General features: G+C 45.8%; 1 pseudogene; it reads left to right on the top strand.

Moving 5' to 3' along the window:
• Positions 1–18,770: 18,770 nt before the first annotated feature.
• Positions 18,771–23,082, top strand: LOC137149986 (olfactory receptor 51H1-like; annotated as a pseudogene).
• Positions 23,083–25,809: the final 2,727 nt, after the last annotated feature.

Below are 25,809 nucleotides of genomic sequence, written 5' to 3'. Positions count from 1 at the left end.
AGTGTTAGTTCATCACCCAGCTCCAGAGAATCAAACTCCTGTAACTGGCCCTTGCTATCCCGACCCTCCTCAGCGCAGGGGTCAGTTCTGGGGCTGAAGAGAATCCAGCCGATCTAGCTGGAAGGCTGGTCCTGTGGTTTGGGCACTGCTCTGCAGCTCGAAGTCCAGGGTCACACATGGGGTCTGTGCCAGAGCTTCGAATTAAATTTGAGTTGTGTAAATCCTGGTGCCCTGCCTTACCAACGTGACCAGCCTTCCTTTTCCCCATCCACAGGATAGGAGCACAGGGTCACAATCTAGAACTTAAAGTAATGAAAACTCTTCTCCTTTTTGTGCTCCTGTTGCACACAGCTGTGCGTTTTGCTGTCACTTGTAAAAATATTGAGTCTTTTTGTTGAATTCTCCTAAGCAACAGCAGCTGGTGGACAGGCTTTCCACGAGTTAATTATGCATCATTTAAATAAAATTCTAAAAGATCAAGCTCAGTTGATTGTCTTGGGTTCGAGTTTAGAGCAGAATTTATTATTATTTTTCAATCTTTACCATGGCCAGAAGCATGCCTGAGAATGTGAAGTGCACAAAACAGTACATGATCCCTGCGCACTTACAGGCTAAAATAGGCAATTGGATCTGGTATCTGATGCATTCAGCAGTACCAGAGCCATGCCCCATGTGGATGAGGCTGCAGTATGATGGGACCTAGCAGTTGCCTATACAGGGATCCATCTCCCAGGGCTTAATAATAAAGCCTAGCTCTTATATAGCACAGCAATTATAGACCAGTAAGCCTAACTTCAGTACCAGGCACACTATTTGAAACTATAGTAAAGGATTATCAGACATATCAATAAAAACGATTTATTGGGGAAGAGTCAACATGTTTTTTGTAAATGAAAATCATGCCTCACCAACCTACTAGAATTCTTTGGAGATGGTCAACAAGCATGTGTAGAAGGTTGATCCAGTGGATATAATGTATTTAGATTTTCAGAAAGCCTTTCACAAGTTCCATCACCAAATGCTCTTGAGGAAACCAAGCTGTCATGGAATAAGACGGAAGGTCCTTTCCTGGTCAATATCTGGTTAAAAGATAGGAAACAAAGAGTAGGAATAAATGGCCAGTTTTAAGAATGAAGAGAGGTAAATAGTGGTGTCCCCCACGGTCTGTACTGGGACCAGTCTAGGACCCTCTCCAGCTCCCTGGGAGCACAGGTTCATCAGAGATGTCCTAGAAGGGCCTGTCACACAAGCCACTGCCCACAGGATCTGCTGAAGGGGTCGTTTTAGAGGATGGAGGGGGTTGGACTGAGAAGGGAAGGCTGGTTAGAGTAGATGGTGAGGCACAAAACTCCAGCCACAGACTGGGTGGGAGGTTGAGACCTTCCATACCAGAGTGCAGCCATAGACTCGGCCAGTGCAATCTTCATTGCTGTTTCATGGCAGAGGCAGACAAAAAGTTTCCAATTTCTCTTTGGGACCCAGGCAGCTGCAGCTGAGCATCGAATCATAGAATCATGGAAGATTCACGTTGAATGTTATCCCAGCAGGTGTTGCCTCATTTTGGGTGTTTAGTAATTTAAGTGTGGTTATAGGCTCACCAATGGATCTGATCAGAAGACAATGAGGTTCTAGTCCCGACGTCAGGCTATACAGACTTTTACAGGGACCCCCGGGGTGCACAACAGGAATGCTCACAACCAATATGTATAGTTTTACAGACTTTTATTGAGATAGCAGAGAATGATAGACATATGAATAATCAAATGGATAATGATTTAAACAAGACTGTAATCCTATTGACACATGCGATATATATATATATATATATATATATATATATACGCTATACTCTTTGGATGAATATACTCACATCTTTCCTTGATGACCTGGTAGAAAGATGTCCAGCTTCTCCACACTTGATTGGGAGGTGAGAGCTAGGCAGTGATAGGGAGCTGAGAGCTATAAAGCTAAGACTTAGACTACGAATAATACTAAGTATAAACTAAGAAGAAACTATCCTGGCAAAGGAAAGATGTCTATCCTATTGGTAAATATTCTATCGGTCGTATATTTACTAGAAGAAAGCACAAGCACTCACACAAGCACCATGCACCGATCAATGTGGTTTGCCCCTTTTATACACTGAACAATATGGGTCCTCCTTCTAAGTCCAAACATGCCTTCTCCACCTACAAATAATGAGGGTACATATATTCTATAGGCTGGCAGGTTCGTGCGTACTAATGACCTATCCATATTCTTTCCAGACGGTTCGCTCATCTCACCTTTGTTATTTCTGGCCATTTCTTGTGCTTTGTTTGTGGTGTACCTATGAAGTTTACTCGGGGCATAAACTGAGGCCCCCTGTCTAGATGCCTCCTGACTTATCTAGGGTAGAGGTTATAACTGCATGCAAGTGGGCTACTCTTATAGACTTCAGAGGTTATCCAGTCCAACACCCAGCTCAAAGCAGGACTACAGCCAATTAAATCATCCCAGCCAGGGCTTTGTCAAGCTACACCTTAAAAACCTCTAAGGATGGAGATTCCATCACCTCCCTTGGTAACCCATTTCAGTGCTTCACCACACTCCTAGTGAAAATGTTTTTCCTGATAACTAACCTAGACCTCCCCCACTGCAATTGGAGCCAATTGCTCCTTGTTCTGTCATCTGCCACCACTGAGAATAGCCTATCTCCATCCTCCCTAGAAACCCCTTTTAGGTAGTTAAAGGCTGCTATCAAATCCCCCCTCATTCTTCAGAGACTAAGCAAGCCCAGTTCCCTCAGGCTAGCATCATAAGTCATGTGCTCCAGCCCCCTTGTAGCAAGGTGCTGTGGCCTTTCTTGGAACCTGGGCCCGAGGAAGAGTTGCTCTGCCCCCACTGGACAGAACCAGGCCCTGCAGGACCAGCACCCAGAAACAGAGGGGTGGAGCCAGGCCCAGGGCAGCAGCTGAGTTGGGAGGAAGCTGCCACTGGAGGCAGTTGTGCCTTCCTGGAGGCTGCAGCCTAGGCCTGACCCAGTCCCCGCGGCTGTGTGGCGTGGACGACCCGCTGACTCCAGGCCCGAAGCCTGGCCAGACTTGCCAGGCCTGAGTGACTGGAGGGGGCTGCCTGACCTGGTTGACTGGGTAGGGTCGCTGAGACTGGAGGACTGGAGAGGGCTGCTGGACCCTCGAGACAGGGAAAGGCCACTGGAACCTAGTAGCTGGGAGGAGTTACCCCTGCCTGCTGGATGGGAGAAACCCTCTGAGGCTGGACCTGACCTGGAGGAGCTGCCTGGCATGGAGGACCCACCAGCGTGGACTGCCCCTACCAGACCGGAGGAACCTCTGGGCTCCTGCAATCTGGAGGAGCTACTGCTCGCTGATGACCCTCAGACATTTCTGGACCTGCCGGCAGTCGATGGTGAGAGACTCGCCGGACGCCTGCTCACCACCTTGTCCAGTGACCCAGAGGGAGATACGTGGGCACAGGTACCGGGGGACCAGGTGGAGGAAGTGGCCCAGGGACAGTCATAGACTGGCTGAGTCAGGGGAAAGAACCCCATCAGCATGTTGCGGCGGGAGCCCCGCCGACTAAGTGGCAAACGTCTTTGCCACTGCTAGGGCCCTGGGCTGGGACGCAGTGGAGATGGGTGGACCTCTGTTCCCCTTCTCCCCTTCCCTAGCCACCCTGGGAGAACATGCTCTCCTTTACTGCTATTGATAGCGGACCCACTGCTTGCTTGCCTGCCCTGCCTAAGGGCCAGGGCAATAGACCGCTTTAACAGCTCACCGGTGGGAAGGCAGGGGCTACAGATTCCTAACAGACTGGTAATTCTCCTTAGCAGAGGCACTGTGGCCTTCCTCAGAGCCTGGGACCAAGGAAGTGTTGCGACGCTGCAGCTAGGCCATGCCGCCCGCCTACACCCCAATAATATTTGTTGCCCTCTGCTGGACTCTCTCCAATTTGTCCACATCCTTCCTGTAGCGCGGGGCCCAAACCTAGACACAGTACTGCAAATGTGGCCTCCCCAGTGCCGAATAGAGGGGAATAATCACTTCCCTCGATCTGCTGGCAATGCTCATACTAATGCAGCTAAATATGCCATTAGCCTTCTTGGCAAAAAGGGCACACTGTTGACTCATATCCAGCTTCCTGTCCACTGTAAACCCTATGGGGCTTTATGCAGAACTACTACCTAGCCATTCGGTCCCCAGTCTATAGCTGTGCATGGGATTCTTCTATCCTAAGTGCATGCTCAACCAGTATTTTTATACTCCTCTCTAGACATCTACCAAGCTTCCACATCTTGTAAGCTTCCTTTGTTAAGCCAAGCTGTTCACCTGCCACATTTGCTATTATTTCTGCATATCAGGATGTTCCTGTACCCTTATTAATGTTTCTTTAAAATACAGCCAGCTGTCTTGGACTCCTTTCCACCTCCCAGCGGATCCCGCCCACCAGCTCACTTAGGCAGTCAAAGTCTGCTTTTCTGAAATCCAGGGTCCACATTCTTCAGTTCTCCTTTCTTCTTCCTGTCAGTTGCCATGTGTCAGATACACACATGGCCACATGGCAACCGAGTTGTCAGTGAAAAATGATCAGTTTTCTAAGAAAATCAACCCACAAAAATGGAGGAAAAGGAAACATTTTACTGTGGATGAAAAATTTGTCGGGGGTGAAAATCCTCTGTTTTCCATCGCAGCTCTAGCTCATACCATGAGCCTCTGTCACTCGTGTTACCGGATCCCCAGGTGTCAGCACCAGCCCCCCATTGGCCTCCCATACTGAGCAGCCCTGGGACCTCTGCTGGGGTGGGTATGGTGGCCTATGGCAGAGGGAGCCTCTGGAAATGGCCTGTCTGTGGAACAATCTAAGAATACAAGAATGGCCATATTGGGTGAGACCAATGGTCCATGGAGCCCAATGTCCCGTCTGCTGACAGTGGCCGGTGCCAGATGCTTCAGAGGGAGTTGACAGAACAGGGCAATTTAGCGAGTGATCCATCCCCTGTCTCCTAGACCCAGCTTCGGGCAGTCAGAAGTTTAGAGACACCCAGAGCATGGGGCTGCCTCCACGACTAGCTTGGCTGATAGCCATCGATGGACCTGTCCTCCGTTGGCCTGTGTCATTCTTTTCTGGACCCAGTTATACTTTTGACCTTCAGAAAATTCCCTGGCAATGAGATCCACAGGCTGCCTGCCCATTGTGTGAAAAAGATCTTCCCTTTAAAAAAAAAAATCCTGCTTCCCATTAAGTTAATTGGATGACCTCTGGCTCTTGTGTTATGTGAAGGGGTAAATAACAATTCCTTATTTGCCTTCTCCACACCAGTCATGATTTTATAGATCTGTATCATAACCCCATTCAATCATCTCTTTTCCAAGCTGAAAGCTCACAGTCTTATTATTCTCTTCTTATATGAAAGCCGTTCCATCCCCCTAATCATTTTTCTCACCCTTCTCTGTTCTATTTCTGTTTCAAATATATCGTTTTTGAGATGGGTGACCAGAACTATACACAGTGTTCAAGATGTGGGCAAACCATGGAATTAAACAGCAGCATTAGGATATTTTCTGTCTTATCTATCCTTTTCCTCATGGTTTTGAACATTCTTTTAGCTTTTTTGACTGCCGCTACACAGTGAGTGGGTATTTTCAGAGAACTATCCACAAAGACTCCAATATCTCTTTCTGGAGTGGTAACAGCTAATTTAGACCCTATCATTTTATATGTATAGTTGAGATTATGTTTTCCAATGTGCATTACTTTGCATTCATCACATTGAATTTTATCTCCCATTTTGTTGCCCAGTTGCTCAGATTTGTTCCCCAGATTTGTGAGATCACTTTGTAACTCTTCAATTTAATTATCTTGAGTATTTTGTATCATCTGCAGATTTTTGCACCTGTTTACCCCTTTTCCAGGATCATTTATGAATTTGTTGAACAGGCTTGGTCCCAGTATAGACCTTGGTGGACACCAGTATTTACCTGTCTCCAGTCTGAAAACTGGCTATTTATTCCTACCCTTTGTTTCCTGTATTTTATCCAGTAATTGATCCAGAAAAGGACCTTCCCTCTTATCCCTGTACAGCTTAATTTGCTTCAGACCCTTTGGTGATGGAGCTTGTGAAAGGCTTTCTGAAAATCTAAATACACTACATAAATTTAAATACACTGGATCATTCTTTTCCAAGTGCTTGTTGACCCCCTCAAAGAATTCTAGTAGATTGGTGAGGCATGGTTTCCCTTTACAAAAACAATGTTGACTCTTCCCCAACAAATCGTGTCTATTGATGTGTCTGATAATTCAGTATCATAGTTTTGCCTGGTACCCAAGTTAGGCTTACTGGCCTATAATTGCCGGGATCACCTATGGAGCGTCCTTTAAAAATGGGCATCACAATAGCTATCCACAGTCATCTGGTACAGAAGCAGTTAGTAGTTCTGCAATTTCACATTTGCATTCCTTCAGAACACTTGGGTAAATACCATAATGTCCCGTGCACATATATTACTGTTTAATTTATCAATCACAATTGGTCTATCAGAGCAAGGTTTTATTATTAAAACTGGATGAAGGATCTCTTTACAGCCAACTGCTGGGTCCCAGCCAAGTCCAGGCCCATCAGCTGCGGCACGGCTTTTCTGCTGAAAAATGCACCTGGTTCCAGATCCAATTTCCTATTTTAGCCTGCAAGTGCCCAGGAATCATGTGTTGCTTTGTGCACTTATCATCCCCATGCAGAATTTCAGCCCTAGCAAAGACTGAAAAATAATAATAAATTCTGCTCTAAACCTAGAATCCATGAGACTCGAGTGAGCTTGATCATTTAGTATTTTATTTTAACTATGCACAATGAACTTGTGCAAATCCCGGCCACAAGCTGCTGTTGCTTAGGAGTTTTTGAGGATTTAACAAAAAAACTGGATGTTCTCACGTGTGACAGGAACACACACAGCTGTGTGCAACAGGAGCAGAAAGAACAGAAGAGTTTGGATCTCTTGTAATTCCAGATTGTGACATTCTGCGACCATCTTGTAGCTGCAAAAAGAAGGGAGGATGGTAAGGCAGGGCACCAGGCTTCAGGCAACATACATAAAATTCCAAACTCTTGCACAGACTCCCAGTGTGACCTGCGACATTGACCTGCAGAGCAGAGCCCAAACCACAGAACCGGCTGGATTCTCGTTACCCCAGAGCTGCCCCCTGCGCTGTGGACAGTGGGGATAGCAAGAAGCCAGTAACAGGGGTTTGATTCTCTGGAGTCGGGTGAGGAACTGACCCTTCACTTGATGAATACCCTGATCATCCTCACACTAATTGGTTGTGTTTTCATGCTGTAAACGATCGGGTTCCTCAGGGGTGGGACCAGCATATAGACGTTTCTCAGGACAATTCGAAATATCAGAGAAGATTTCTTCACGAATCTATATATCACAGCTAAGGCAATCTGTCTGTCACACCCACACCCAAGGATGGTCACCTGCTGCTGCACAGAACATCTGTCCATCTCAACAGCTGGCAGCCTTTACCCTTCCCTTGGCGTTTGAACGATTTAAAGACACAGAAACCTGCCAACGTACCCAGTGCCTGCGAGAAGGGGAGCAGCTGCCAGCAGAGATCTGCACCTTAACCGAGAAGGAGTGAGCGGAGAGCTTGCACAAGCAGCAGGCAGTGTCTGCTCAGACAGGCTGCAACTGTCCTTATGAAGCATGTTTGCCCATTTCCTTGGGGGCCACTTGGCCACCTGGGACTGTCAGCTGATTGGTTCAGTGTGTGCCAGCTTTAACCCTGTCACGGCCAGTGGCAAACTGCAGGATGCCACCAAACTGGACAGTAGCACGAGCCCTACTGCAGGCTCTATTCCTACAATCCAGGCTGTCAGCGCTGTGTGTACGTCTCAGAGGAGTCAAAGGGCTCCCACGAGGGCAACCTAGTGGTACCGATGATGCCCTTACAGCTGTAATCTTGCTGCAATGCAGTAAAATAGACTAATAATAGTTAGGTAGGGTCATATTTCTCCCTGGCAGCCCCCTTTCCTAAAGTACAAACACAGGGTGAAGGATTGGGGAGGAAGATTCCACACAGCTCCTACCTGGAAATTTCCCTCAAATTGTTCCAGTAGGGCAGGTCCCTTCCCTTCTCCCTGAGGAATAAAGCGGGGGACTCAGATTCCATGGATTCCCAAAGCTATGCACAGATCTCAGTGATATCCTGATAGGTAGGTCCTCCCACCCATAATGTCTGTGCCTCCACAACTGCTCTAGGACCCTCTCCAGCTCTCCTGGGATGAACCAGGTTCATCGTCGATGTGTTACTGGGGCCTCTCACAGTAGCCGCTGCCCACAGGATCAGCTGAAGGGGCCACTGTAAAAGACAGAGAGGACTGCACAGATAGTGGAAGACTGGTTAGCATAGATGGTGAGGCAGAAAACCCCAGCCAGAGTCTGGGAGAGAGATTTAGACCTTTCCATACCCGGAGTGCAGTCATAGACTCAAATCAGTGCAACCTTCATTGCTACTACGAAGAAAAGGCAGATGTAAAGGCTCCGATTTCTCTTAGGGATCCAGGCAGCTGCATCTGGGGGGGTGCCATGGCAATGGAGTTTTCAGTGAAAAATGATCCGTTTTCTGTGAAAACCCACCTCCAAAAATGGATGAAGGGAAACATTTTTATTGAGGTCAAATTTTCATCCACTCCCAGCTTCTGTCAGCCAGAGCCTGAGGGACCCCAGAGCATGGGGTTGCCTCCCTGTCCATTTTGGCTAATAGCCATTGATGAACCTATCCTTCATGGACTTACCTAGTTCCTTTTTGAACCCCCATTATGGTTTCCACAGGTTGGTTCTGCCTTGTGTGAAGAAGTGCTGTTTTTTGTTTGTCTTAACATGCTGCCTATTAATTTTATATAGTGACCCCTAGTTCCCATTCATTTCTCTTCATGTGGAAGCAGTTTCATATCCCTAATCTTTTTAGTTGCCCTTTTCAGGACCTTTTCCAATTGCAATATATCATTTTGAGATGAGGCGACCAGATCTGCTCGCAGGATTCAAGATGTGGGTGTATACTGGATTTATAAACAGGCAATACAATATTTTATGTCTTACTATCTATCCCTTTCCTAGTGATTCCCAACAGTCTGTTAGCTTTTTTGGTTGCCACTGCACACTGAGTTGCTGTTTTCAGAGAACTATCCACAATGACTCCAAGATCTTTCTTGAATGTTAACGGCTAATTTAGATGCCATCATTTTATTTGTATAGTTGGGATTCTCTTTTCCAATGTGTATTTCTTGGCATTTATCAACATTGAATTTCATCTGCCATTTTGTTGCCCAGTCACCCAGTTTTGAGGGATCCTTTTGTAACTCTTCACAGTCTACTGTGGAGTTAACTATTGTGAGTAGTTTTGATGATTTGAAAATTTTGCCACCTCACTGTTTATCCCTTTTTCCAGATCATTTATGAATATACTGAACAGTACTGCTCCTAGTACAGACACCTGGGGGACACCACTATATATCTCTTTCCATTCTGAAAATGGCCATTTATTCCTATCTTTTAACCAGTTACTGATCCAGGAGAGGACCTTCCCTCTTATTCCATGACTGCTTACTTTGCTTAAGAGCCATTGGTGAGAGACCTTGTCAAAGGCTTTCTGAAAATCTAAGTACATTCTAGCCACAGGAATATCCTTTTCCGCATGTCGTAAAACCCATCAAAGAATTCTAATAGATTGGTTTGCCATGATTTCCCTTTAGAAAAACCATGTTGGCTCTTCCCCAACAAATCATGTTCATTTATGTTTCTGATGATTCTTTTCTCTACTATTTTTTCAGCCAATTTGCTTTGTACTGAAGTTTAGCTTACCCGCCTTTAATTGCCAGGATTGTCTCTGGAGTCTTTTTAAATAATTGGTGTCACATTAGCTACCCACCAGTCATCTGGTACAAAAGCTCATTAAAATGATAGGTTACATACCACAGTTAGTAGTTCTGGAATTTCACATTTGAATTCCTTCAGAACTCTTGAGTGAATCCCATCTGGTCCTGGTGATTTATTACTGTTTAATGTATATATTTGTTTCAATACCTCCTCTAAGAACAACTCATTGTGGGACACTTCCTCAGATTTGTCACCTAAAAAGAATGGCTCAGGTTTGGGAATCTTCATCAGGTCCTCAGCCGTGAACACCGAAGCAGAGAATTCATTTAGTTTCTCCGCAACAGTCTTATCTTCCGTGAGTACTCTTTTAGCATTTTGATCATCCAGTTTCCCCACTGTTTGTTTGGCAGGTTTTTAACCTTTTTGAGCCTTTGGGTAACAGTTCTTCAAATTCTTTTTTGGCCTTCCTAATTATCCAATAAAGAAAACATCTCAGAGTGCTGAGGGAGTTGGCCGATGTGATTTCAAAGCCATTTGCCATTATCTCTGAAAATTTGTGGTGATTGGGGAAGATCCAGGACAATTGGAAAAAGCCTCATATGTTGCCCATCTTCAAAAAACAGGAGAATCCAGGGAACTACAGACCAGGCAGCATCACCTCAATCCCTGGAAAAATCAAAGAGCATATCCTCAAGTAATCGATTTTAAGGACTTGTATGAGAGGGAGGTCATCAGAAACAGTCAGCATGGATTCACCAAGGGCAGGTAATGCCTGATCAACCTGAATGACTTCTATGGTGAAATGACTGGCTCTATGGATGTGTAGAAAGTGGTGGACATTATACATCTTAACTTTAGCAAAGCTTTTGATATGGTCTTCCCAGTGCCCCCACTTGGGTGAGGGAGGGAAAGGCTATAGTTTTCTAGGGCCCAGAGGCCCTGGGGGGCCTGTCCCAGGCTGCAACCCCCATTGCCATGAGGAAAAGAATGTTCACGGCTCATGAGATTGTATGGATGGATGGATAAGGGATTGTGGTATGTGTGTGGAAGGGGACCTGTGTCACAACTTTGTACTGGGCCCAGAAAAACTATGCTTGAGCCCTGGGTCTCCCACAGTATCCTTGCCAACAAGTTAAAGAAGTATGGGTTAGAGGAATGGACTATGACATGGATGGAAAGCTGACTAGATCATTGGGCTAAACGGGTAGTGATCAAGGACTCAGTGTCTAGTTGGCAGCCAGTCACAAAGGGGAGTGTCCCAGGGGTCAGTCACGTGGCCAGTTTTGTGCAGCATCTTTATTAATGAGCTGGAGGATGGGGTGCATTGTACCCTCAGGTAGTTTGCAGATGATACAAAGTTGGGGAGAGTCATAGATATGCTTGAGGGCAGGGATAGGATACAGAGTGACCGAGACAAATTGGAAGATTGGGCCAAAAGAAATCTGATGAGATTCAACAAGGACAATTGCAGAATCCTGCACTTAGAGTGGAAGAATCCCATGCACAGCTACGGACTGGGGACCGACTGGCTAGGCAGCAGTTCTGCAGAAAATGATCTGGGGGTTACAGTGGACAAGAAGTTGGCCATGAGTCAACAGTGGGCCCTTATTGTCATGAAGGCTAACAGCGTGATTGGGCTGCATTAGTAGGAGAACTACCGGCAGATCGAGGGAAGTGATTATTCCCCTCTATATGGCACTGGTTACACCTCCTTTGAAGTATTCTGTCCAGTTTTGGGCCCCCCACTACAGGAAGGATGTGGACAAACTGGAGAGAGTCCATTGGAGGGCACTGAAAATTAATAGGGGGCTGGAGCACATTACATGAGGAGAGGCTGAAGGAACTGGGCTTCTTTAGTCTGCAGAAGAGAAGAGTGAGGTGGGATTTGATAGCAGCCTTTAACTACCTGAAAGGGGGCTCCGGGGAGGATAGAGTTAGGCTGTTCTCAATGGTAGTAGATGACAGAACAAGGAGCAACGGTCTCAAGTTGAAGTGGGGGAGGTCTAGGTTGAATATTAGGAAAACGTTTTTCACTAGGAGGGTGGTGAAGCACTGAAATGGGTTATCTGGGGAGATGGTGGAATCTCCATTTTTTGAGTCCGGGTTGTACTAGATTAACTCCGGAGGTCCCTTCCCTCCCTATCTTCTACGATTCAAACATCCTCACCTTAGGCAGCTGCCCAGGCCTGATACTGGTGTGTTATTTGTCAGCTCTATTTTCTTGGGGAAGCAAGGCTCTGTACGCAGCCTGTCTGATTCACAAAGGATCCCGCCTCCCAGCCTCTGCTTGAACCAAAACTGATCAGAAGAAAGACTGACAAAAAGCAATGAAAAGGCAGTGGGAAATACACCTAATCCCCTCTGGACAAGGGTGACAGGATTAAGGTAACTCCCCTAGCCTCATTTGCATCAAAGATGCGACAAGGAGGCATCTCCAGTCACATACAAAACGAAGAACTGAGATTCCAAGGCAGGGACCGCACTGAACTCTGGGACCAGAGAAGCAGGGAAGCACGGCATGATGGGGGATCTCTGCTCCAGAGGTTAATGATCCCACACCTGCACACACCCAGCTCAACAGTCATCAGACCAATTCTAGTCATAGATCCTTATTGATCCCCAAATACTGAATCGACCTGATTGTATTGTGAGCTCCCTCCAAGTAACATCGCCATAGCCAGGAATGATCATTTCCGAATGTCCAGACTAAACAAAACGACTCTGGTTTACTCCCTTCAGTCATCGTTTACCCATAAACAAATCAAGTTTTTTCCCTTGCACCATTGTTATTTCCATACAAAACACCCTACCCAAGTTCAAAACTCTGTTCTGCTGCATGGATCCAAAAGCTACCTCAGTTCCACTGGGACTTCACCTTTTCCTGACTGATCATGTTGGGGGCTCTGCCTGTCACCAGCACTCCGGATCCTAAGCTGAACAGCCTGTCTCCTGGGAGCCTTTGACTGGTTCAAGCTGCACTGAGTGGTGAGACCCCAACTCTCTCTCTCTCTCTCTCTCTCTCTCTCCAGGTATAACTTTCTAAACCTGACTTGTAATCAAACTTGGTCTAGATTTCCTCAATACCCCAATGGAAACCGTGTAATAGTGTAACTGTTTTGTTTATTCGTCTCTCCTTGTATGGCTATTACTCTATAGACCTGGCAATAAAATAACTTTTATAATCAAGCTGGTTGCCAGGCTCTGTCTGTGCTCTTTACTCCTTCATGTTCTCGGCTTCCCTGTCTTGCTCTGCAGCAACGCTCCTTGTACCTAAGCCGAAGATCCCTGTAACACCCCAAAATCCTATGAGGTTTGCTCTTTAAGGGGGGTTATAACCAGAATAATTGTAGAGTGAAAGCTGGGATAGCGACATGCTGAACCTGGGGCATATAAATGTGGCAGCAGGAAAGTGCTGCTCTGTCCAGACTGTGGAGTCCAGGTGCATATAAGAAGTCAGCTTGAGAGCACTGATAGACCTTGTCTGCTCAGATGCGCTCTGTTAATCTGTGTGTGGGGGGTGTTTATGTGCGTGTTTATTTGAGTCTGGGGCTGGGGGAACCCAGCCCTGGGAAACTTAGATCCTGCAGGGTAGCTGCATTGGGAGGGGACTTGCATAAGGGAGAAGTAAAGCTCCGTATGAAAACACAAGTGTCACAAGCAGTAGGTGAATAGAATCACAACACCCCCCAATGAAAGTAACCTTAATAAATAAGTGTACCCCACGGTGATGGGCAAATCTGGTAACAGGCCCTTGGAGGTTTTGATGCATGAGGAAGCATTAAAAGAACTAATCAAAAACAAAGGGAGGGGGATGGGTGTGAGAACTGCTTATAGGTATTTGGGAGGCATAGGCACAAAAGGGGGAGAGGAATTATTTAGGCTGCTCTTGCCAGAGGAAAGAGGAGGTGTATGACTAGGCGCCCTGAGAGGAAACTGCATAAAGGGACATTCAGGCTGCTTAGAATTCATTTGCCCCTGCTAATATTTGCCCCTGTGAGCCAGGATTGCCCGGTTGGGTCACAGGAAGGGGAAGCTGTGGAGACAACTGCAATGTTACACTGACTTCAAGCAAGAGGAAAATAAACATCAGGGTTTCCTAAACTCCTCTTTTGCTGACTTGTACAAGTAGCCCTTTCCTCTGTTTTTTGGGGAAAGCCCAGCACACAGAGAAGTTGATCTTGAAGAAAACAGACCATGAGTACAACCCACCCCTGCCTGTGCTATAAACAACTGGTTTCTTTCCTTTCTCTCCTTAAAGTCAAAACCATTTCAGCTGTGCTCAGAGCTGTATATATGAGGTCCTGACTCCACCCCCTGACTATAATAACCACACCCAGGGGAGGAGCTCCTGTTATAAATGGCCTGCCCTCCATTTTGAATCCAGACACAGTCTGTGCTGCAGAGAGCGGTGGTTGGGAGGTAAGTCTTTATGCTCTGCTAGGGGAGGAAAAGAAGAACATAGAGAGGGGAGATTTGTGGAAGGGTCGCCCCCTCCCCTGAGTCCATGGCACTGGGGCGCAGGGAGGGATTTGAGTTTGGATTTGGGGCGGAAAGAGAATGGAGGGTTTTACAAAGTGAAACTCATGCTCCGCCTCCAGCAGGCTCTATTTGTTCCTTCCCTGACGCTTTTCCTTAGTGTAAAATAGTCACTCTTTCTATGCAGGGAAAGCAGAGCAAGGCCTTGTGGACAGCCACTTCTTTGGCTATGCCCGGGATTGAACTAGGGCCCTTAGACACTGGGAGCTCAAGTTGCTACAGCTCTGCTATGGGCTTATCCCTGCCACAGGGCCCAACGTCTAGCCTCTGTGGACTGGACAAAGGGGATGCACTGACTCCATGGCCGACGGTTAGAGACATTCCTTTATTTGTGCACTTTTGGCGCTCAGGGACTCAGTTACTTCATTCAGTTAGCATGTGGGATGAGGCTCAGAGGCAGGGTGCTAGGCTAGTGGTGCTGCACTTTGTTCCTGTGCGTCTCAGTGAGCATGGAATCTGAGCAGGGCAGTTTGGATCAGGAGTTGACCCCAAACTTCCCCAGCATCTGATTCGATCCAGTAGCTGAAGCATGAAGCACTTTCTGTCTCAGAGACTCTCCATGTGCTTGCACTTAAAATAGGCATAATTCCCTGACCTTATCACAGTGATAATAGCCATAAATGCAGCCACCTCTAGGGCAGAGCATAACCGCTGCTTAACCTGCACACAGCAACACTACAAACCAGTTTATGCTGGGGAGAGAAGAAAAACAATGTATCCCATTCAAAGTGCTGGGGGAATTTAGGAAGGCTGAATATACAGAAATTCCCCAGATTGGAACTGAATGAGGACATCGGGGCTGACACTCCCTGCCATCTGTATGTGAGACTGCACATCCATTTCCATCCTGCCTTTCCTCTGAGCACGTGGTCATCCGAGGGTTTGAACACCAAGCATGGAAGTCACGAGAGGGACATAAGCCCAGCACTTACGTGCCTTTGTCATTCACCAAACTCTGTTCAGTTGCCCCCTAGTCTGTAAGTGCCTAAAGTCCCTAGATGCCTAAATTTTGGCAACTGGGCATGTGCTCATCCCTCTAAGTCCTAACACGGCACAGATTAAAGGCATTAAAAACTGGCTAACTGATAGGTCTCAAAATGTAACTATCAATGGGAAATCATCATTGAATGGGTGTTTCCAGAGGTGTCATAGACTCTAAGGCCAGAAGGGACCACCCCATCATCTAGTCTGACTTCTTATACAGCACAGGACACCAGCATCACCCACAAACTAAACCCAACAGGCAAAATTAGACTGAAACATAACACTGGCACAGGGACCGGTTCCTGTCCCTGCGCTATTTAACATTTTTGTCAATTACCTGGAAGAAAACATAAAATCGTCCCAGATAAAGTTTGCAGATGACATAAAAATTTGAAGAGCAGTAAACAATGAAGAGGACAGGACACTGATACAGTGATCTGGATCATTTGGTGACTTGGGGGCAAGCAAACAATATGTGTTTTAATATGGCTAAATGTACACCTACGTTTAGGAAGAAAGAATGCAGGGCACACGTACAGTGTGGGGGACTGTCTCCTGAGAAGCAGGGACGCTGAAAAATATTGGAGGGTCATGGTGGATAATCAGCTGAACATGAGCTCCCAGTGGGATGCTGTGGCCGAAAGGTCTAATGCGATCCTGGGATGGAAGGAGAAACCCTATCAGAGTTACATTGTGCACCACCTCAGGAACCCTTGACATTGTCTGTAGCACTGTTACCCACGGTTCCTCTACCATGTAACTTTTAGTGTCTGAGAGTTGGAATCATGAAATAAAGGAAAGGAAACACAGTACCTCTGCCTGCTATATAACTGAAAAAGGCAAATCCAAACCACATGCTTTTAATATAAAGCTTTGCTTCCGATCTCCAGCAATTCCACTGGAAGCTTTTACCACAGTCTTAAGCACATACAAATACAATAAGTGATTAAAGTACCTCAAAACTTAAGTTTCCTCCACAAGACTGAGTTTAAACTCGTCTGTGTTTAAGGCTATTTCTAGATGCCTCCAGCACCCAGATCTGTTTGGTGTTTAGCTCTTTAAATCAGCATCGCTCTACGGAGATCAATAGAGCCACACAGATTTACTCCGCCTGGGAATCTGGCCCTGAGTCAAAGCAGTTAGTAATGGAAACCACTATTATACTGCCCAGTCCCTGTCTCTGAGAACGCAGGGTTGAGCCTGAGTGAGTTGCACAGCCTGCATTTAACAGACCTGAGCTTTCTGCCCTTCCTTTGGGAGATTCTTTCGTTCGTTCATAGAACAAAGTTCATGTCGCTCATGAAGTTGGTGCGATATCAAGTCCTAATTTTGCCTCACTGAAGTTCATCCCCAGACTTTCTAGTCAAGCCCATGTGCATCTCCCTCTGCTGTTTATACCCTGCAGATAGTTGTAGAGTTTTGGGCTACCTTTGGGACATTAAGCACCTAACCCTGCTGTTAGCTTATTTTTAATGCCGTTTGTGCAGGGCATCCTGAAAAATTGCCCTCTTTTGGCTATGTCTGAGTAATAGTTGTCTCTTGGCTTCCTTTAGAAAGTGAAATGACCTACAGAGCTTGCTTATGTTTGCAGTTTTCTCTTCTGTCGTTTTATTTTCTGTCACAGTAGAGAAAGCAATCAGCTTTGGGATCTCTCCGAGGCAGACAGACTCTCTCTCTTATCTGCATTTGCTCTCTCCTCTACCGTACATATCACTGTTGCCGTTACAAGTGTCAACATTTGCCAGCAGAGGGTTTGGTGTATCCACGATGATGTGCGAGGGTTGCACTGCTCTAGCCATACCAGTATCATTAAAGCAGTATCATTTTTATATGGACACAAACCCTTAATTTAGGTCAAAACTGTGGTCCTTCAATACTGCTGCAGGCGATCTTTTTACAAATTCTTGACTTTTCATAACAGCCACTGAACACATTGGTTTATTTGTGTATTTATTGATCTTTGGATTTCACAATGATCAGTGTGCTCTTTCCTACTTCACAGACATTGGGGTAAATCCTCCCTGGTCAAACTATTTTGGAAACTATTGCACGTTCAGTAGAGAATATCATAGACTCATAGAAGATTAGGGTTGGAAGAGATGTGTATTTCCTCTTTGGAATCAACCAGTGGGTCCCATTCTGTCCAGATGTATGGCTGCAAAATCTTCCGGTACACCACTGATGTTCATTTGATTGCATAGGTGTGATAGGTGGCAGTTCTATGATGCATGAATCAAGTTGGGCATGGCAATTAGTATTAAGAAAACAGTTGTCATATTACATCACTAACGTCCCACCTAAAGTCTTCATCAATAATGAAGGTCTGTATCACTTCTGCTATCTTAGCTCAACGTTAACCAGTTCACTAAGCCTTGATACAGAACTTGATGCAAGACTCAGCAGAGCATCCATCACCTTTGGCAAACTTTACCTCACGTGTCTGGAACAACAACCTGCTAACCCTGAATACTAACATGTCCATTTATCAGACTCATGTTCTCAGTATCCTCCTTTACAACTGTAAGAGCTGGATCAAATACTCCACGCAGCAGTGGAGATAGAACAACTTCCACCTTCACTGTCTCAAAAAAATCTGTAGAGTCTCTTGGGACCAATGGACCACTCATAACAAGATCCTCGGGAGAACCGATCTACAGTCTATGCAGAGGTAGTAAGAAGTGAGAGCTTAAGGTCTGTAAAACAAGCTAAGACCTAAATGGAAAAAGCCGAGTGAACAGAAGTATAAGGGGTCACTCAAGTTAACTGAAACTGGTACAGGAAAGTGCTGATACTGCAAAATTGTAAGACTGCCAAAATATTACTAAAATATGTAGTAGGTATAAGAGGTACGAAGATACTAACTCTCTGAAATGACACTTTTATGGATAGAAATGATACATGGAGTGGCGGTGCCCAAATCAGCCAATCAACGGAAAAAGGTGGTATTAGACTACGTCAGGAGGGTGGCAACTACCTACATGAATGGGGGCAAAACGAAAGTGTATGTAACAGTGTATAAAAGAGGGTGTCATAGGGAATACCGGCATCTGGTCTAGGGGATAACGGAAAGTCCCGCCGTTGGACCAAGACCATTATAATGCCGCCAATATGAAACTGACCCAGAGATACTCTATAAGTCATTTCTCATTGTGCCGCATGCAATAAACCTGGCCTGGGTGCCTTCGTTGCTCAGCTAATCCGTGGTCGTGTCGACTCATTCGATCGTGAGAGCCGTCTCTGTTTCCTGATCAGAGCTGGGACAGCATCTACACAGGGACACACGCACGCAGCCTACACTGATAAACATTGGTGACCAACACACCAATTACCACAGCAGGAAAACTGGACATTCGTGGGCTTCACTGGCTGGGGCACATGGAGCGTATGCCTCAAGCTCATCTGCCGAAGGTTGTGTTCTATGGCCAACTCAAGGAATATCCGCAACAGAGAGGAAGGCCAAAGCTCTGGTACAGCGACAAGGTCAAGAAGGGTCTTAAGAAATTCAGCATTCCGCTGATGACGGGGAGAGCTCTGTCCACAACTGCTCAGTCTGGAGACGCCGGGTCAAGGTTGGTGTAGTCAATGCAGAGAGTCATCAGAGAACCCGGGTTGAGGCCCATAGGTGAACCAGGAAACAGAATATGCTCCAAACTCTATCTGACGAGTAGACCTGTAGCCACCGTAGTAAGGTCTGCCGCTCGCACATTGGTCTCTTCTCCCACACTAGGCCAAGCAACACTGACTTACTTCATCGTGTTTCCTTTCATCTGCCAAGATATTGGATGGCCATATGAACAGGGGACAGCACAGGAAGATTTCAGCCCTTCTATTAATTCATTACCTTGAGAGTGAAATAAATCATGTGTGGTATGGTGGCCTTCGTGCTCCCTTGGGCGGAGCGCTTTTTCAGTGTGGTGGGCACAAAATGGCCGCCCGGTGCTCCAAGCAGTCTTAAGAAGGCAGTCGTCTCACTTCTTCCCCGTCTCCCTTTAGGCCAAGCAATACCCCCGGGGCCTTAGGTTCTAAGGTTGGGGTAGGGGGTGTCCGAGCCCGCCCTCTTCTTCAGACACCAGCCCAGAGACCCTGGTTGACAGCAGTGGCTGGCTGCTGCTATAAGGCACTGTGTAAAGTCTTCTCTCTGGGCTGCTTCCCTACCCTGGTCTTCGTTGGGGCTAAGTAGCCACTCCAACAGGCAAGCCCCTTGCTTTCCTCTGGCTCCTGCCACTCACAGTCCTCCTTCTCCTTCTCCTTCTCCAAAGCTCCACACTCCAGACCTCCAAACTCCAAGAGCACCATGCTTGGCTGGCAGGGAGCTTATATCTGCTCCCAGGCAGTGCTTAATGGGCCTCAGCTGACTCTGGCCTCGGCTGACCCTAATCGGTCCCAGCTGGCTCTGGCCTCAGCTGGCCCTAATCAGTCTGGGGGGAATCCTTGGGCCGCTGCTAGGGGAACAGGGCCTTGTTCGTTCTTAGGCTAATATAGCGCCCTTCTACAACCCTCCGGTAGCCCCTGTCACACATGGTTTAGGCCAACATTTTCTATATGGATTTCAGGTGCCCAACATGAGACACTTTAAAGAGGCATGACTTGCAAAAGTCCTGAGGATTCACTTGCTGTAAATCAGGTGCCTTTAATAAGTTTAAGTCCCACTAGCCACATCCTCAGTCAGTGTGAATAAGAGTAGCCCCTTTGGCATCAATTGAAGGACGTCAATTTCCACCATCAGAGGAACTGGGCCATTAACATCTAACAGAGACATTAAGCTGTACTACAGCATTTTGGGCAGTCTTTATGGCCTCTGGTTCTATGCAGTGAATGATGTTTTTATTTCAGGTCTCTGACACCAAAGGAACGTTACCGGGATATAATGTCAACAGTCAATAATAGAATCACAGAACCATAGAGTTGGAAGGGACCTCAGGAGGTCATCTAGTCCATCCCCCTGCTCAAAGCAGGACTAACCTCAGCTAAATAATCCCAATGAGGGTTTTGTCAAGCCGCAGCTTAAAAGCCTCTAAAGATGGAGATTCCACCACCTCCCTAGTTAACCCATTCCAGTGCTTCACCAACCTCCTAGTGAAAAACGTTTTCCTAATGTTCAACCTACACTTCCCCCACTGCAACTTGAGACCGTTGCTCCTTGTTCTGTCATGTGCCACCACTGAGAACAGCCTACCTCCATCCTCCCTGGAACCCCCTTTAAGGTAGTTAAAGGCTGCTATCAAATCCCCCCTCCTCCTTCTCTTCTGCAGACTAAACAAGCCTAGTTCCCTCAGCCTCTCCTCATAAGTCTTGTGCTCCAGCCCCCAAATCATTTTTGTTGCCCTTCGCTGGACTCTCGCCAACTTCCCCACATCCTTTTTGTAGTGGGAGGCCCAAAACTGGACACAATACTCCAAATGCAGCCTCACCAATGCCGAATACAGGGGAATAATCACTTCCCGCGATCTGCTGACAATGCTCCTACTAATGCAGCCCAATATGTTATTAGCCTTCTTGCCAGCCATGGCAGACTGCTGACTCATATCCAGCTTCTTATCCACTGTTACCCCCAGGTCCTTTTTTGCAGAATTACTCCCCAGTTCGTCGGTCCACAGTCTGTAGCTGTGCATGGGATTCTTCCGTCCTAAGTGCAGGATTCTGCCCTTGTCCTTGTTGAACCTCATCAGATTTCTTTTGGCCCTATCCTCCAGTTTGTTTAGGTCCTTCTGTATCCTATCCCTACCTTCCAGGGTATCTACCACTCCCCTTAGCTTAGTGTCATCTGTAATTGCTGAAGATGGAATCTACCCCATCCTCCAGATTATTAATGAAGATGTTGAACAAAACTGGCCCCAGGACTGACCCCTGGGGCACTCTGCTTGTGACCGGCTGCCAGCTAGACATGGAGCCATTGATCACTACTCGTTCAGCCCTATGCTCTAGCCAGTTCTCTGTCCATTTTATAGTCTATTCACCCAACCCATACTTCTTTAACTTCCTGACAAGTATACTGTGAGAGACCATATCAAAAGATTTGCTAAAGTCAAGGTATATCACGTCTACCACTTTTCCCACATCCACCAAGCCAGTCACCTCTTCACAGAAAGCAATCAGGTTGGTCAGGCATGACTTTCCCTTGGTGACTCCATGTTGACTGTTCCTGATCACCTTCCTCTCTTCCAAGTGCCTTAAAATGGATTCCCTGAGGACCTGTTCCATGATTTTTCCAGGGATTGAGGTGAGGCTTACCGGTCTGTAGATTCCTGGATCCTCTTTCCTCCCTTTTTTGAAGATGGGCACTATATTTGCTTTTTTTCAGTCATCAGGGACCTCCCCCAATTGCCACGAGCTTTCAAAAATAATAGCCAATGGCTCTGAAATCACCTCAACCAACTCCCTCAGCACCCTCGGGTGCATTGCATCTGGACCCATGCACTTGTGTAAGTCCAATCTTTCTAAATAGTCTTGGACCTGTTCCTTCAGCACTGCGGGATGTTTGCCTCCTTCCCGTTCTGTGCCATCCAGTGCAGTGTTCTGGGAGCTGACCTTGTCTGTGAAGACAGAGGCAAAAAAGGCATTGAGTACTTCAGCTTTCTCCACATCCTTTGTCAGTAGGTTACATCCCCCATTCTTTAAGGGACCCACAATTTCCCTAATCTTCCTCTTGTTGGTAACATACCTGTAGAAATCCTTCTCGTTCCCCTTCACATCCTTTGCTAGCTGCAACTCCAATTGTGCTTTGGCCTTCCTGATTTCATTCCTGCATGTTCGAGCAGTATTTTTATAATTCTCCCTAATCATCTGACCAAGCTTCCACTTCTAGTAAGCTTCTTTTTTGTGTTAAGTTCACCAAAGACTTCTTTGTTAAGCCAAGCTGGACGCTTACCATATTTGCTATTCTTTCTGCACATCTTCAGCCATCAAATTTTCATCCACATAGGTACCCTTGGAATGCAGGAGCAAAACTCCTGGTTGGCTTTCTCAGACTAACAGTGGTAGGGAACAGTAATTATCCTCTTTGTTATCAGGACAGAGGAAAGCCTCCAGAAGCCCTTGTACATTTTCCTTTTTTTACTAGCCCTCGCTGATCTGGGACTACATTGCCAAAAATGCTGAGTGGCCTGTATAAGTTTAATGCCAGGGAAATTGCTTTTGATGCCTGCATCATCCAGATATTCTTCATCCAGACCTTTGGATGAATGGCCTTTGACAGCTTCATTGTAATACATGATCCTCTGAGAGAGACCTCGCTACTCTCCAGTTCAATGATAGGGAAATAGAAGTAGCAATTTTATTTAGGGGCATCTGCGTAGTCTTCCAACTACTCTTCCTTATTAAACGCTTCCCCTTCTGAAGATCCAATGTGCTCTCCCACTCATGTGGTTTCCATGAGGATGGGATGAAATTGGCTGTAGAGACAAGAGAGTTAACAGCTTGTATGTCTTGATTATAGTCATTTGCACATTGTTTGGACACCATGATCATTCTTCTGTCCTACATTCTGATCCTCAAAACAGTGATGAATCTTGCATCCCAGAAAGAGCATTTCAAGGCCTTGGATACCTGTGTATCCCACATTTGCCCCAAACCAAACATTTTCCCAGATGAACATGCAAAATTCTCCATCCAAAGAACAGCCAGTCATAACATTTCTTCCAAAGGAGAGATTGTTCTCAAGGGAACAGGAGAAAATTTATCTTTATAGAATCTGTGTATCCCACATTTGCTCTATCCTGATAACCGTTCAAACCATTCACTGTCTTAAATCATTTCTCTGTTTGTACTTGTAGTTTATAGTTGTTTTCTTATATTTACTAATATTTTTTCTTCTCCTGTTGCAATGTACCTTTCAGAAAACATTTTCCCAGGTAATTTTTGACAGATTTGAACCACCGAAAGCGAGATTGTGTTTGGATCCAGAGTTTTGGTTCACACTGTTAGAGAGATGGGGGCCACATATGGGTTTGCATTCAGAAGACACCAAATTTTGAGGATGAGCAGAGCTGGAGTTGCCATCTGGCCTCTCTTCTCAATTACTTTCTGAAGCAGAACCATGTAATAAGATTTGTTCAAAGGCCAAATTTCATTTTGGCCAGGTTGAGACCATTGCACTGATATAATTTAAGGAAGTCATTGCAGAATCAGTGCTCCTTTCCCATTTCCTTGCTATTGTTGCTGGGACATTGATCATGATTTATTGAAAATCATGCTATAAATATGAAGGCAGTTCTGTTTTTCCAAAGGAAATGTTGAATGTAATCTCAACAGCTGTAAAGGTCACTTCAGAGCAGCTATTGAAAGACATGAAGAGGGACTTGATCCTTGACTAATTATTAAGTATCATTATATGTACTGCCGTAGCACCAGCTAGCTGTGGTTGTGGACCAGGACCCCATTGTGTGAGGCACCGCACAAACACAGAGCAAAAACACAATCCTTGCCCCAAAGAGCTTGGAATCTCTACACACAGAGCTCCCATTGCCTTCAATGGTGTCACATGAGGGGTAGATTTAACCCATTGGGCCTTAGACTCTCACACCAGTGAAAGTCGGGAAATAACCCCACTGAAATCAAAGGACCAAATTCTGCTGTCACTGACACCAGTGCAAATCCAGAGTCATTGCACTCATTTCAGTAGCATTACACTTGACTTACACTGGTGAAAAGGAAATCAGAGTCAGGCCTAAATTAATCTTTGAATCTGACGTGCATGCAGGGGAGACTGCTTTACTTTCCCCAAGCGAGGGTGGGGGTGTTACTTAAGGAGAAGAGTAAGGCACAAAATGAGAAACAATGGCTTTTTCATTACCTCTCTCCTCCAACATCTCTACTGAACCAACATTGCTTGAAAGATTTTGAACTGGGGAAACTGGTCCCAGGCTGGGAAGGAAATCCATCCTGTGTACCAAGAACTGTGAACTGCCTGCAACATCCAATGGGATGAGAAAAACAGTTTGCTTAAATCTTACTTCACTTGGTAAAGTTTAGGAATAAGACGGCGTGTTTATTTTTTATTTATTTCCCAATCAATTTTGATCTTTATGCCTCATGACTTGTGATCACTTTAAATCCTTCTTGCTGTATTTAATAACCTTGTTTCACTGCTTTATCCTAACCAGTGTGTTTGGGTCAAAGTGTGTGGGAAACTCTGCTTGAAATAGCAAAGCTGGTGCATAATTATTATCCCCTGCTGGAAAAACGGATTTACATGAGCTTGCTTTGTACAGTGAATGGACTGGAGAGTACGAGATGCACATTTCTGGGGTGCAAGGCTGGGCCTCGAGAAGTGGCAGGTGTTGCCCTGTGTGTAGTTCATGAGCGGCTGGGAGAGCATTCACACAATGTTGCATGCTGAGTTCTATGATTGACCAAAGCCTGGCTGGTTGTGTTGTTCATCATAAAGCAATGCAAAAGCCACCCTGAGGTGGAGAATGAAGGGGGCACAGCCATTCAAAGAGTCCAGATTGTACCCTGGGGTATGTTACACTGCGTTATACAGACAACCTGTGTGGTTGGGTCAAAGTTGTAGTAGAGAAAGAGTTAAAAGCTGGACAAGTAATCAGGCCTAAATTACAGGGAACGGGGTCATAGCAAGGGCAAATCTTCACTCTGTTATTTGGTATGAATTTTAGTTAGAGTCTGTTGTCTTTTTCTTCTTTTCCTCCCTTTCTGGCCATCTGTGCTGGAAATAAGGTTAATAAAATTCTTATAATTTCTAAAGAAGGTCTTTTGGTGGGAAACGTATTATCTTCTTTCTCCCCCTGACATGCCTTTTCTTCAAAGAATGTTAGTGTAAAATGTATAGGTTTTAAGGTGATGTGCCTGACCTCTGTATGGTAATCCTGTAAACAACAAACAGGGGAGAGTATAGTTATATTCATTATGTAGTTGTGAATATTCATTTCATAGGTGTCAATGTAACCAAATAAGGATCTATGGAGAGTTTCTGGAAATGTATACATTTACTTACTGTTACGGTTAAAAGAATTGTAAAGTAAACCTCTTCTTGCTCAATCCCGGCGTGGAGGTGTAAGGAGCAGGCAATAAAGGGTTCCGTCTCCCCAATCCACCCTCAGAACAACCTGTTCGATTATTTCTAACAAAAGTGTGAGGGAAACTCTGCTTGAAACAGAAAAGCTGGTGCATAATTTTTATCCTTTGCTGGAAATACGGATTTACATGAGCTTGCTTTGTACAGTAAACAGACTGGACGGTACGAGATGCACATTTCTGGGGTGCAAGGCTGAGCATAGAGAAGTGGCAGGTGTTGCCCTTTGTGTAGTTAATGAGGGGCTGGGAGAGCATTCACGCAACGTTACATGCTGAGGGCTATGAGTGACCAGAGCCTGGAGGGTTGTGTTGTTCATCATAAAGCAGTGGAAAAGCCACCCTGAGCTAGAGAATGAAGGGGGCACAGTCATTCAAAGAGTCC

Source organism: Emydura macquarii, unplaced genomic scaffold, assembly GCF_026122565.2.
Source record: "Emydura macquarii macquarii isolate MOO-44397 ecotype Brisbane River unplaced genomic scaffold, CSIRO-AGI_Emac_v2 contig_934, whole genome shotgun sequence".
In the NCBI taxonomy this organism is placed as follows: Eukaryota; Metazoa; Chordata; order Testudines; family Chelidae; genus Emydura; species Emydura macquarii.
This window is presented reverse-complemented; position numbering and strand designations above follow the sequence as displayed.